This window comes from Dermacentor albipictus, chromosome 2 (genome assembly GCF_038994185.2).
Source record: "Dermacentor albipictus isolate Rhodes 1998 colony chromosome 2, USDA_Dalb.pri_finalv2, whole genome shotgun sequence".
Lineage (NCBI taxonomy): Eukaryota > Metazoa > Arthropoda > Arachnida > Ixodida > Ixodidae > Dermacentor > Dermacentor albipictus.
The window spans coordinates 44360982-44375460 of record NC_091822.1 but is presented as its reverse complement, the minus strand read 5'-3'; the positions used below and the strand labels follow the sequence as shown (position 1 = coordinate 44375460).

The window sequence follows — 14479 nt, the reverse complement described above, 5'->3', positions numbered from 1 at the left end:
GGGAACTGAGGTAGGTTAGACGAAATTAAGATTCTGATTGGTACCAGTTGTCAAGAAAGCTTACATCTGGCACGAGATCATGCTCGAATGAGGCAGCAGCAATTCATTGGTGTGTGATCTGTACTGCATACGTGCCATTATAATCTAAAAGCGAGTCACCGAAACAATTAGCATACATGGCAGAATATTGTGGCAAACGACGTTGAGGCGTGAATTATCACTACGGTTCAATGTAGTGAAAAGTCCCGGTCACCACAGCAGGCATTTTAGTGTGTGGTATAAAACAGACATTTGTATACATGCACAAAAACTAAAGGCCAATGCATTATGATGAGTGAATATATATTTCACGTAGTAGTTCTGCGGAAACCCGCAAGATGGAGAAAGTAATGAGCAAAGAAAAAATCAGAAATCCACCTGTTCGTAGCAGTTGCTACGAACAGGTGGATGTCTGATTTTTCCTTTGCTCATTACTTTACTCCACCTTGCGGGTTTCCGCAGAACTATATACTACGTCAAACACTTGCCTTTGCTTCGTGTTGCCGACAAATTCGACTTCGCCCTCCCATCTGCTAGCCGCCTGGTTAGCTCAGATGGTAGAGCGGCTGCCCCTGAAAGGCGGTGGTCCCGGGTTCGAGTCCCGGACCAGGACAAATTTTTCTTCAACTCTGAGGCTTTTCTTTAGAGGAACCCGTTGGGTTTCCTTTGTAGCAATTGCTACGAACAGGTGGATGTGTGATTCTTCCTTTGCTCAGTATATATTACTATTCAACATTCTTTTCCATGTCCTTATGTATCGATGCTCCCTTTAGTCGCCTTTGTTTCGTCTTCTGAAACGGGAAACCCACTGACAGCGGCCGCATGCTGAAGGGCGCACGCGGGCGCACCCTGGAGTACTACGACTCCAAGGCGCGCGCCTCTAGGACTGACAAAACAAAAGCGTCGAGGAAGCCGAATACTGTATTGTAGGGCGAGAAAGGTGCTTTGTAATAAGACGTATGGTACGCTGCAGCGGAATATAATGGCGCCATTTTCTTTTCTTTCTTTTTTGTGTTCTTGACGTATAAGAGAGAGTTGTTCGTAATTTGCATCAAATGTCGCGTTTATTAGAGAATGCCAGGAATGCATCAGTTTTGCCTGCTCACTAACGCGCGGGAAAGACACTGCTACATTCCCATGATGGCGACAGCCACTCCAGTAAGGTCTTGTAGAACGATAAACGTTCGCTGACGGTGCGCAGCCACAATGGCGGCGGGCTAAATGAGCACGTAGAAAACGTTAACAAAGGGAAAATGAGACATCCACCCGTTCGTAGCTATTGCTACAAAGAAAACCCCGGGTGGATGTCTCATTTTCCCTTTGTTCATTACTTCTCTCCACCTTGCGGGTTTCCGCAGAAGTACTACGTCAAGTAGAAAACGTGCAAAAGCAAACGAACATCAACATCTTTCAATAATAAATAATAATATATGGGGTTTTACGTGCCAAAACCACTTTCTGATTATGAGGCACGCCGTAGTGGGGGACTCCGGAAATTTTGACCACCTGGGGTTCTTTAACGTGCACCTAAATCTAAGTACACGGGTGTTTTCGCATTTCGCCCCCATCGAAATGCGGCCGCCGTGGCCGGGATTCGATCCCGCGACCTCGTGCTCAGCAGCCTAACACCATAGCCACTGAGCAACCACGGCGGGTGTCAACATCTTTCAACTATGGAATATTATCATCTTGATATACCGTTCTGCGACACTTTAATGGAACTTAGTTTCATTATTATTTTCAGTTGAACTAGATGCATGGCGTAAACGAACACGCTTCAGCTCCAGCCAAACATAAGCGCAGTCATAGCTCATCTGCGCTGCGCGGCTCCCGAGATGAATACTGGGAAGAGTATCGCCGGCTCTGTCTTTCTCTAACGGTCGTGTCGCGCTTTGTTTCGTCGCTTTAAGCACGTTCTTACGCTTCGCGATTAGGTAGCTTGCGCCTACCAAGCGTGTGGTGTGTCTTAGTCGCTCGTGAGGCGTGGTACAGTTATTAGCAAGACAACTAAAGGTGCGCGAGCAGCTGAAAAGAAGCCATGACGTCCTGGAGCAGGGACATGTTGGGCGTGCTGTGTGGCCGCTACAACGAGCCGCATTGCCGATGGGGAGCACAGGTTGTGTTGTGACTGCTGTAGCAAATGCCCAATTCAGCAGTAAATGTTACCTAGGCAAGCAATGCCTCTTGTTCAATTATTTATTAGCTGGCGTGTGTCCGTACCGTACGTTTCACCGTCAATTCATTCATGCTCATGCTGACACTACTCAGCTGTATTGAAGCGAACGACTGACTCGCTTCATAAATACTCTTTTTTCTTGTGTCTCGATCAGTCACCGTGTTGGTTATTCTTAAACCTGAATTTTATGTTGCACTTTTGCGCGGACACACAGCATTAGACCTCATTCAGGGAACTGGTAAGAAGGAAAAATGGAGAAGGAAAGGCAGGGAGGTTAACCAGTTTAGCTTAACCGGTTTGCTATCCTACACATGGGAGCGGGATGGGGGGATGAAAGATTGGGAAAGGAGAAAGAGAGAGAGAGAGCACACATAGCACAGCACACACATCATCCGTTAGAGTCCATTACTCTTGCGTGGTACGTGATATCACTGTCACATCCGCTTGTCCAATTCCGTCTCTTTCAAAAACCGAAGTAGTCCCTTCGTCGCCTTCAGCTGCGATGTCTTTTGTCGGCGGCATGTGAAAATTGTTTCGAGGGACCATGGTGATGGGACAATGCTGATGTGTGCAGACTGATATGGATAGTTTACAAATTATTTGTAAACTATCCTGATTTAAAGAATATTAGTTGAATTTGAAGTTTAGTCGGATTTTATCTATAGCGCAAGAGAAAAAAAGCATACATCTCAAGCAGTACATTAGGAGGTCCCAAAACAGAACTGTGCGGGGGATCTTCTGCTTCACAATGCTTACAAGATAATTGTATAAACCGCTGGAGGGCGCATCTAACGAAAAATTACACACAGTGGATTGTTATCTAAATACAAAATAACAAGATAATACAATTATATAAAGAACTGTGCTAATAAAAGCCTATTTCATTATGATAAGCTAACAGCCATAAAGAGAGATTATGAAGATGGTTTATAAAGAAGTTATAAGAACACAACACGAAAGTATTTGCTTAATATCAATATAAACAATACCAGAGGGGAAATGTGTACATAGAAGATTTATTTCAGTGTGTAATCACTTGATAATGCGTTTTTACAGTGAAATAGTCACGTTTTTGCGGTCTTGTCTTTCGCACTGGAGGAGAGTATGAACTGACTTGGGAATTAATTTTCATTCAGTTGCTTATTCTATAATTTTTATTTCTAGCAGAATTTCCTAGACAAAACAGCCTGCTCAAATTATGCGTATTTAAGTGCTCGTCCGGTAGCAGTTTGTGTGTTTGTGGTTTATTTATGTCTTTTTTCATTACATGTTCATTGGTGTTGTTTGAAGGGAGACACTAACGAGTACTTATAAGAATCATCATCATCATCAGCCTGTTTACTCCCACTGCAGGGCAAAGGCCTCTCCCATACTTCTCCAACAACCCCGGCCATGTACTAATTGTGACCATGCCGTGCCTGCAAACTTCTTAATCTCATCCGCCCACCTAACTTTCTGCCGCCCCCTGCTACGCTTCCCTTCCCTTGGGATCCAGTCCGTAACCCTTAATGACTATCGGTTATCTTCCCTCCTCATTACATGTGCTGCCCATGCCCATTTCTTTTTCTTGATTTCAACTAAGATTTCATTAACTCGCCTTTGTTCCTTCACCCAATCTGCTCTTTTCTTATCCCTTGACGTTACACCTATCATTCTTCTTTCCATAGCTCGTTGCGTCGTCCTCAATTTGAGTAGAACTCTTTTCGTAAGCCTCCAGGTTTCTGGAGAATAAAATAAGAATATAAGAATAATCCCTATAAAATCTTATAATCTTATATAATCTTATAAAATCCCTATAAGAATAAAAGCTCACTATTCTGTTCTTGTAGGCTCCACTACCCAGTAAGGAGGTCGGAGAGTTAGCAATTGACATACTCAGAGCGAGCAGACATACTTGTGTTCACAACAGAGATGAGATAGTCTTCCTTATGATAGTATAAAACTCATGGGTCTTTGTATTTAGGAATATTGTACACGAACCGTCAATATTTCAGTCTGTTTGAGCCATTCATGGTGCTTTTGTAGAAATTTGCGTTGTCACGCAGCGCTCTGCGCAAAGGTGGTTTCATTATTGCTTCATGGCCGTGGAGAAAAACCCGAGCAAGGCAAGATGTATTGCTTGTGAAACGAAAACTTCGTGTCATCTTGTTTTGCATATGCAAGTAAAGTAATCAATAACATTACCACCGAATGTGTTGCATCAGCTTCTCTTCTATCAGTTGCTACTCGAACTATTTGCAGAATGTGCGTGCTGCCCCCTCATATCTCCATAAATTCCTTTTCTATACAGGCAATGCTCCACGTAGAAACGTGCAGTTATTCTGAGATGTGCCAGGTTTTCAAATGTGCTTTCCACTTGCACAAAATATTTTTATTTGAAATCTCACCATAATATGATGACGGCATGATACTGTTTGCAGAACACTTTCAACATGGACCGCAGCAAAGAAACATGTTGCGGGTCGAATCTGTATACGCTGCATTTACCTCTACTAAAGCGGCATAGTGTGTATTTCATAAAGTGCACCGTGTCTTGCTCATTTAATCTAACCAAGTATGTGCCAGCTTATTTAAAACAGTACAAATTTTTTTATGCATCGTGCCTTTTAGACTAATTGCTGAAAGCTGCCTTGTGTAAATGACCTGCGCTGTAATATAGCAAGGCCGCAAAGCTGTGACAAAGACTGTCCTTTAATTTCAAAAATAGAGAATTTCAGACGACAAATTTATTTCTGCTAGACAACTTTTATAGCAATCAATACAGAATTTCAGCAACAACCATTAGTACAAATAGTACGAATACTTGATTGAATTCCAAATAACCAACTGTGGTTAACGGCAGAGCTGGTCATCAGCACTCCATATCCGGTTGCTTTAAGCAGGGTTTGGATACGGGCTAGTTGGTATTCCATTGCGAACATCACTTACAGCACCGACATAGACAGAGGGACCAAAGGAACGACGAAGACAAGCACTGACTTCCAATTGATTTTTATTTTGAGTAACACGCATATATTCCGAGACACCAAGACAAAAGTGCCCCCTACCCCTCCCCAAAGCATAAAACCGACATGAGTATGCATTCGACATTCAAAGAAACCCTGACCGCCGCCTCAAGATGAACTAGAGAATTGCCGTCAGAATTCGACAGTACAGTAACTAAGCGGCACAGAATATATTTTATGGCGTGCTCATGAGTTACCAGTATATGCACAGTATTGAGCGAAAATATTGATTGTATAAGCAGCCTCACAAAATTTCCACTAGAGGCCTAGCTTTTGGCTTGCTCCTAAAAGTCAAAACTGAAAGTATTTTTTTATGCTCTAAATTTGTTCAATAAATTCAATCTGTGTAATTTCAATTGAAAATGCTGTCTTAGTGTAGTATGCGAAGCGTTAAGACATCAGAATGTATTTTTCTTGATTTTTATGTAATCTTTCAAAGTCGGGAGGTTGTGCGATTGCATAAGTCCCATTTTCACAATTCTCTCAGCTAATAATCCTTTAGCACTAAAATTTTACGAGCGCTAGAAAAATAAGGTGAGTTCTCATTTGCGGAATCATTTTATTCACTTCAATAAAAAACTTCCTAGAGAACAAAAAATAATCGCAACACCCTTGTTACTTTCTGTATCTGAAAACACGCTTGAATGAAATGTAAACAACGTGTTTTGCATAGTTCAACAATAAAACTGGGGGAAAAGCTAGCGCATGACTCGTATGACGCCAAAGAATCGGGAAAAAAGGAATAATCAGTAATTATTTTGAAGGAACACAATTTAGGTAAGCACTAGAAACTTTTGATACACGTAAGCATTAGACCGGCCCTAAGTTTCTGGCAATAGGAAATTTTCGCCGTATCTGGACTTTCCAGGTAAGCGGTGAAACATTGGAAGCATTTGATATGCCATCTCTAAACGGACGAATGACGAGAGATTAGCAATAATAATTTAAGCCCCAAATTACACAGACACTTCAAGTTTGTCTGCACATTGGCCCTAACATTCCTCGCACTATCACGAAATATAAACTTCGTTGGTAACCTATTTATTTATTTACTTACTTAGTTTTACATACTACAGCCCATCTTGAGCTATAAATGGGGGGACCATAACATCACATGTCAAGTTCTTGCGAAAAGATGATAAGGGACAAAAAAACTAACATTTCCGGACAAAACATTCCAGCGTTCCATTGTTGAGGGGAAAAACTATGGTTGTACATGCCACTTGAGCGTTGCAATGGTAAGAGATTCAGATTGTGAGAGCTACGGGTACGAGAATGACCACAAAACTTTACGTATTTATCTGAAAGGGTACAGCGTGGAGAGTTAATTAATGTGTGCGGGAACCTTATGCTTTCGTTGTGCGACGTGTTGCCAGCGTATTTAGGTTCGGTCTAAAGAGGTTAGAAGAAGGCGAATAATCTGTATTGCAGCGACAGTAAATAAAACGGACAGCCTTTTTTTATACGGGCTAAATCTTGTTAATATCGTTTTTATGAAAACGGTTCGAAACTATACAGGCGTATTCAAGGATTGGGTGGAATAACGATTCGTATGTTAGCAGTTTAGTTTTTTGAAGAGCCACAGGAAGGCTCCATTGGAGATTGCTGAATTTCTTTAAGCGTTTATTACATATTACTACAATATGCTCGCTCCAAGAAGAATTGTGTGTAAATACGAGTCCGAGAGACTTCTATCCAGGTGCATTTAGTAGCAAGGAATTATTGAAAGACTACGAGAATAGGGAAGAAGTTAAACACCTACTAAATGTCATTGAAATGGTTTTGGTGAAGTTTATACTCGTCTGCCTGGTGTCCCACCATCAACCAAAGTGGGAGAGTGCGTCGTTAAGAACAATGCGATCTTGAGGGGAGTGAATATCATGGCAAAGGACGCAATCAACAGCATAGAGACGTGTGTGGGTAATAATGTAATGCTGCAAGTCATTAATGTAAAGTACAAAGAGAAGTTGGCCGAGGTCGGTTCCTGTGGCATGCCAGAGGAAACATTAGCAATAGGGTAGTCAAAAACATTATGATGTGCGTATGTCTTGCGTGTATTCAACGAGCTAAGATACGGTGCTAACACCACGACGAAAACCATGATGTTAATTACTTATTATGGTAGTGGATTAGAGGTAATCCATGATACCTTTGTGAATTATATGTTGGAGTACATGGCAAGAATGAGGAGTCAACGAAACGGGATGGTAGTTAGTTAACATTTGCTTTTTTTCTGAGAACTGCAGACTGGCATATAATGTTTTTTGGGCGCTTCTAGTCAGACAATCATGTACTCACAGAACACGCAACTCTTAGGTAAGGCATAATGTCATTTCATGCATGTTGCCCGAATCCCTTCCCGTCATCTCTGCAGCCTATCCTGTAGAACACCCCGTAGAAAGTCTAGTGAGACCCTTTGTACACATCGTGGTTCTACTACCTCGGGCTTCGCGCCAGCGACACACACCATCTACTCCTCCAGGATGATGCAGCCCGCCTAAACTACGCCTTGCGATTTCTGAGACCCAGAATGACTTGGATCTATCCATTACCGTGCTTCAGCAATCCATTTCATTCTCTCCGAACCGATATTACCACAGCCACGCAACCATCAAGAGCGACGGCTGGTTACTAGCTAAGCCGTAGGGTTGGTGCGTGAGTGCTTTTCAACTGACACAGCCCCTTTTTCTTTCACAGTATTGGCTGGTCGTTCGACTTCCCACGCGTTTTGCCTTATAATCTCATCGTGGTTTTGGCCCGTAATATTTCAGAACTTGCCTAACTTTACACATTATAGGCTGCATCGCAACCGCTTTCTTCGCCGTTCGTACGTACCACACAGCTGAATCGTCGCAAGCGGCTACTTAACTTCTCTACACTTTTTGGGGCGCGAAGCCGTGCACCCTTTCCCTGTTGTCGTTGTTGTTGTTGTTGTTGTTGTTGTTGTTGTTGTTGTTGTTCACTGAGCCTTTTCATATAAGTTCAAGTTCAAACGCATCGATCGCATTTTTGTATCTATTGTGCGTAGGGGAAGTTCACATGTACGGCGCTGCCTGTAGGGTATGGATGGCGCTTTCTCGCTTAGGCAGAGTACACCCACGAAACAAACAGGCTAGATAAAACATTTAAATAACGTGTAAATAGAACTCGCTATGCGCTGACGTAATAGCTCAGCTAAAGTTCAATTTAGCGCCATCCCCCGAACGGAACTTGCCCTGAAAAAGGAGCGTCGCAATCGGCGCACTATTTTCAGGGGAAGTTAACGTCAGATTGCGTAAAAGATTGAACGAAAAAGAAAAATGCAGCGCCGTCACCTGCTTTTCAAGTCTAGTTTAGGGGATAACAGTCTACAATACAGGATATATGCAAGGCGACCCCAGGGTCGGCAGAAGGATCAAAGCACACTTCTGCTTCTATCATGACACTTCTCGTAGGTAATTCCCCTCCCGGTTGGCATTCAGCGCTACTCAAGCGAGACAAGTGTACCAAATCTTACGTGAAACCTGCTAATAAGCATTAATCATGCAGTGTTATTACTCGGCGGATCGCCAATTTCTTTTTTTTTTTCTTTTTAACATTTTCTTTTGCTTGTAAAACTGTTCAGAAAAAAAACATCCCGCGGTTCATTCAACGCGCAGGGTGCACAAGGTAGAGCCAATGCTCTGGCAGATTTCTGTGTCCATAATCGCGCATTCGTGCAGCTAACGCAATAACAGAAAAAATTAGCGGTCCCTTCGAGACAACTGCGCTTTCCGTGCCTGCTTTGTAGAGCGCCGTGCTCAGCGACAGCTGAGCACGGTGCACACAAGGCGATGTTTCAAGCTGTTCTACCTCAATATGCGTCCGCATCGTCGACCACTTTCAGCTTTGTATCACCTTTGTATATAATCAGTAGGTTTCGTAAGTCAGTGAAATAATAAATAATTCTTTCTTATTACCTAAGACTTCGTAAAAGCAGCTGTTGCTCCTTGCTTACGAAAATACCTTGCAAATTGAACAAATCCACCGAATCTGCAGCAGGGCATCATTTTTAATATAATTACGAGTAATTTCAACATTATTTTCGTTTTCTAATGCAAATATAAACTGAAACCCAAGTTCTGTAGATTTTAGGGACGCCAAAGTGAATGCGTAATAGCGGAAGTACAGGAACAAGCTTGCGAGTGTTGCGCGTGTGAGAAAATTGACCCGGCAGAAAATGGGCCACAATAGAGTAGGCACGAATTGAAGCACGAACAAATAATCATTGATCGGACCACCAATCCCGTGTAATTACGTACCACTGCAGCGTGTAATGTAATTTCATACAACTTAAAGAATTAAATAGCATGAAATGGGCATTTAGGAGCGTAAATTAATATAGCAACATTATTAAAAGCAAAACACAATAAGAAGTAAAGAAAACACCAGGGGAGCTTTAACGTAAAACTATTCCAAACCTTTCTATTCCAATTCTCCTATCAGCCCTCCACGACTGGTCAAAAACTTTTTTCGACCACCCCCACTTCACCTGTCTGTCACGCGACGTCACGAAAATCGCGATAGCTCCCCATCTGGTATGATGTGTACACACTGATTATGCATGATTTGACATAAAAAAGAAAAACAGTTATTTCTGATTTGACCCCTTTTCATCATTAGCCCTCGGCTATGGGTAAAAAGTTTTCGGACTGCACCCACATCACCTGCCTGTCACGCGACGTCACAAAACCGCACAAACTCACAGCGTCAAAGTGACGTGTACGCGATAAAGATGCATTAATATGCCGTACAAAACTGAATTTTCTTCGGTATAGCCGCAGGCTGCCCCGTTCCGAAAGGAATAAAAGATGGCTGCCGCCGATCGTTGAGACGCTGGCTACTCGCACCTGCCGGAGAGCATGGGTGTATTTGAGTATAATAAAACTTCTTGCGTGGCCGTGTAACATTTTCGAACACTTCCGGCACGTTTGCCACCTCATTCTGCCAACTCTGCTTTGGTGATGGTTAGCTTTAGCGTCATTCTTAAGCTTCCATTGCATGCCGCCGCGATTTTCGACCAGCCACCACAAGCTAAATAAGGGAAAGCCGACCAATCGCAGACGCTGCCACCACCCTCTTCATCCGGTTATCGATTTTCAGTGCACTGGCTCTGCCCCAGCGGATCCCTCTCCACTTGAGCGTTCTCCTCGCCTCTTGTCAGCCAATTAGATGCGACAAGCCGCTCAGTGTAGGCAATGTGATTCGTTTTTCAAGCAAACGAAAGTGACCTCCTATGAACGAGGAGAGTGTTTGATTGGTCTGTACAGACAACCCTGTGGGTGACCTTCCGGTGCTTGCGTCGGTGGTTACGCAAATTTGACGTCAGGAAATTGGAACAGAAACATATTGGAATAGTTTTACGTTATAGGGCCCCAGTTTACAAGATATTAACGGAGGCACGAAAATTAGTGCTTTTGAATAGCACTAATGTGTCCCGGGACGAAAAAAAACAGTCTAGTGATGCAACAGACAGGAACGATCGACGAGTAATTAGGTGGCAGAAACTTCGCCAGAATTTACATAAAAGAATACGCCAACAGAGAATTAGGCACCGCTACAAACCCAAGCGAAATTGAAAACGTAGCGCCGCATTCCAGGTGTTTATTACAACCTAAAAATTTTAACACCCTTAAGGGTGTAAATGACTTGTCCCATGGGTGACCCCCTTTTTGGGTGTATTGCTACACCCCAAGCAATGGGGTGCAAATTAACACCCCACAAAGGAAGGGGTGTTAATATGACGTCACCTTGCTTATGGGTGTAAAACAAACAACACCCTTTCTATATGAGGTGTAACACAGACACCACCCTTTCAATATGGGTGTAGCATGGACAACACCCTTCCAAAAGGGTGTTATCCCTGCAAGTATTTTAGCGTTCACTACAGCCATGTAGTTAATGGGCAGACTAGCTGTTGTGAATGATGCCTAGCCTTAGCTATGGTACTACCTTGTTCAGTATGAGCCAGTATCTGTGAGGCGTCGTCATATTGCGCTTCTGGTCCGTCATCTGGTAGCATAACGTGCCACCCTTTCAGGCAAAAAATTTACGTTTCATGATTGCAGCAATGCACACACCCTATGCTTTTCGTAATCTTCCTCTGCAGTGATAGTACACTGCCGGCAGGATGCAGAGCGCAATAACAACGCGCGCTGCACTAAGCACACAGGATCTCCCGCACCTTGGTGCACCAGTACTTATCCCTCCGTGGAAACAGCACACAGCCAAAAGCATGATGTTACATGGATTTCAGAAATAATTAAAAACCTCCATTTTTCTTGGTCAAAAATTTTCGCAGCAACACCAGCTCGACCAGGAGGGAAAGACACCACAGCTCGTTGTTGTAGCTCATATTGAATGCAATAGAGCGCAAGCAATGCATGTATTGGCGACGGTAACAAGTGCAGTACTACAGAAGCATACGTTTGCCTGTCAAGCAGTTTTTTGCCGTTTTAAGCAAACATTTTATACCTGTATTCATCACAGTAGTCATTTATCTCTACGGGATGCTTCTACTAGTATTTTCACATATGACTTACAAGGTAGCACTGAAAGCTAAAGAACAAAGTGCAACAAAGCGCTTCCACTTCGAATGTTTCAGCATTTACGAACAAAACCATGTGTAGCTGTGCATGCTATTCAATATATAGGCATGCACTATTTCCTGAAATATATGTATGCTCCATTTACTGCCAGAGACCTGCTTATACCCAATAATTTAGTTAAGTTTCACCACGTGCTTGCATTGAATATCCCACAGGCATTGTAAGTTAAGCTACCAGAATAACAATCGGCTAGTCTAAGGTTACCTAATTGAACAAAATCATTGTAAAGTTTGTGACGAAATGTCAGAAGTGTTTATTATTTCATTAAAGAGGAATGGTTACAAATAATGTTCGCACATTTTAAAAGTAAAAAGGAAGATAAGGAGTAAAACCATACAAATACAAAGACATAAGCACCGAATAATGGCACAAGTTTGCTCAATTAAATTTTAAGCAGAACGGTTTTTTTTAAATAACTTCACTGCTAACTATCACATGTTTTCATTTGAAAAGCACTGCATCTTATTATAGAGTACAAAAGTAATCGGTCACATAGGAAAGAACAAGTCTGAGTGTGTCTATGTGAACACAAGGATAGAAAGTTGGGCGAGTTGGTACAGTAACATGATCTTGGATTCTAGCGCGAAGCGACACGGACACAGACTAGAAGCAGACAGCATAAGCGCTAACACTCAACTAAATTTTTATTGAATGGAAGAACATATATATATATATATATATATATATATATAAGTGATTGCAAAAAACTGCAGCATAAGAACATGACAAGGTATGAAGACATCAGGTAAACATATCAGGAAGTAGCGAAGTCAAAAAAGGAAACAACAAAAAGACTACTTCAGATTAACACACGTGTTGTGAAGATACTGAAATTCGCATCCTAACAGAGACAAAGATGCATGGCTAACGCAAATTTCTCCTAATCTTTTAATGTGGAATGCCTCTCTATCTATTTGTTGTGAAAAACTTTGTTTCATATTGTGTGGACATGATTAGTAATGGCCAACTTAAGTGCTGAGTAAGCTAGTCATGTCCACACAATATGAAAGTTTTTCAGAACAAATAGATAGGCTCGAGAAGGCTAGTTATCATATGCATTTATTATCACTAACCTGCGAAAAACTTTCAAAATGGGTAAAAGGCCCCGCTAAGAAACAAGAAAAACAGAAAAAAAGGTTTGCTTTGGTGCCCTATGTTCATAGATTATCCCATGGTTTATGGAACGTGGCCAATAGATATGACGTGGATAAAGTTTTCTCGGCCCCGCAAGTTGTCTATCATGTGCCTATGATAAATAGGAAACTTGAACAGGGTGGCAAAACAGAAAAGATGATTGCGGCGTTAGACATGTGTCCCTTATTGTGCCTTGTAACACTGGTATAGTTTTTCAGGTTCCTCTCAAGTGCGGCAAGACTTACAATGGACAAAGCGGCAGGTGCATTAATATTAGACTAAAAGCACACAAACATTCACTTTACAACCCTAATGCTTCACATCTAGGGTCACATTGTTTCAATTGCGGTTGTAAACCTTTGTTTGAAGACACAAAAATTCTTTCGAGGCACAAATGCCAAACCACACGGGAAATAATCGAGGCATTCCGCATTAAAAGATTAGGAGGGACTTGCGTTATCCATGCATCTTTGTCTGTTAGAATGCGAATTTCAGTATCTTCACAACACGTGTGTTAATCAGAAGTTGTGTCTTTTTGTTGTTTCCTTTTTTGACTTCCCTACTTCCTGACATGTTTAACTGATCTCTTCATACCTTGTCATATATATATATATATATATATATATATATATGTATATATATATATATATATATATATATATATATATATATGTATTTATATAAACGCGAAGCGAGGGGGTTAACCGAGGGTCCCAATTTTTATTAGTCATATCATAAGCCAACAAACACTGACACCGAGGACAACATAGGGGAAATTACTTGTGCATAATAAATGAAATAAAGAAACGATAAATTAATGGAAATTAAAGTGGATGAAAAAACAACTTGTCGCAGGTGGGAACCGAACCCACAACCTTCGTATTTCACGTGCGATGCTCTACCAATTGAGCTACCGCGGCGTTCTTTCCCTATCCACTTTCTTCGGTATTTATGTGTACTAGTAGAACCCTGGGAGTGTTAGCCAGCGCCGCCACTCAAAGACCTTGGCGGCAGATGTGGAAAGCCCTTTTTGCCGCAGGCGTCACGAGAACGTGATCTATTTGGGTGAAGGCAGCTGGTCAATAAACCCACACATTCTACCTGAAAGCATGAATGTTGCTGGATTCGAGACCCTCGCTATGTAATCAACGAGAAGCGAGGTTTGTTGGCTTATGATACGACTATATATATATATATATATATATATGTTCTTCGTTTTAATAAAAATTTAGTTGAGAGTTATCGCTCGTCCTGTCTGCTTCTAGTCTGTGTCCATGTCACTTCGTGCAATTATCCAAGAGCATATGTGAACACAACATGGCTAGTTATAACTTGGGAGCGCTGCACAAAAGTTGAACTTGAGAACTAGTAATAGTAGACATTTACTTCGCTCAGCTGAACGGCAAAATATTGCAAATACCACAGAGACAGCATAAAAACTGGGCAGGACAGAGCACTGACTGTTAATTATAGTTGCAATATGCACACCAAATCTAGAC

The 14479-nt window shown here is 41.9% G+C and overlaps 2 non-coding genes across 2 annotated transcripts; one reads left to right on the top strand and one right to left on the bottom strand.

The window, feature by feature from the left end:
* The first annotated feature begins 578 nt into the window (after positions 1–578).
* On the top strand, positions 579–653 carry TRNAS-UGA (transfer RNA serine (anticodon UGA)). The gene has a single exon. It is a non-coding gene; the product is annotated as a tRNA-Ser (tRNA).
* A 13174-nt stretch (positions 654–13827) lies between these two features.
* On the bottom strand, positions 13828–13900 carry TRNAS-UGA (transfer RNA serine (anticodon UGA)). The gene has a single exon. It is a non-coding gene; the product is annotated as a tRNA-Ser (tRNA).
* Between the last annotated feature and the right edge of the window lie 579 nt (positions 13901–14479).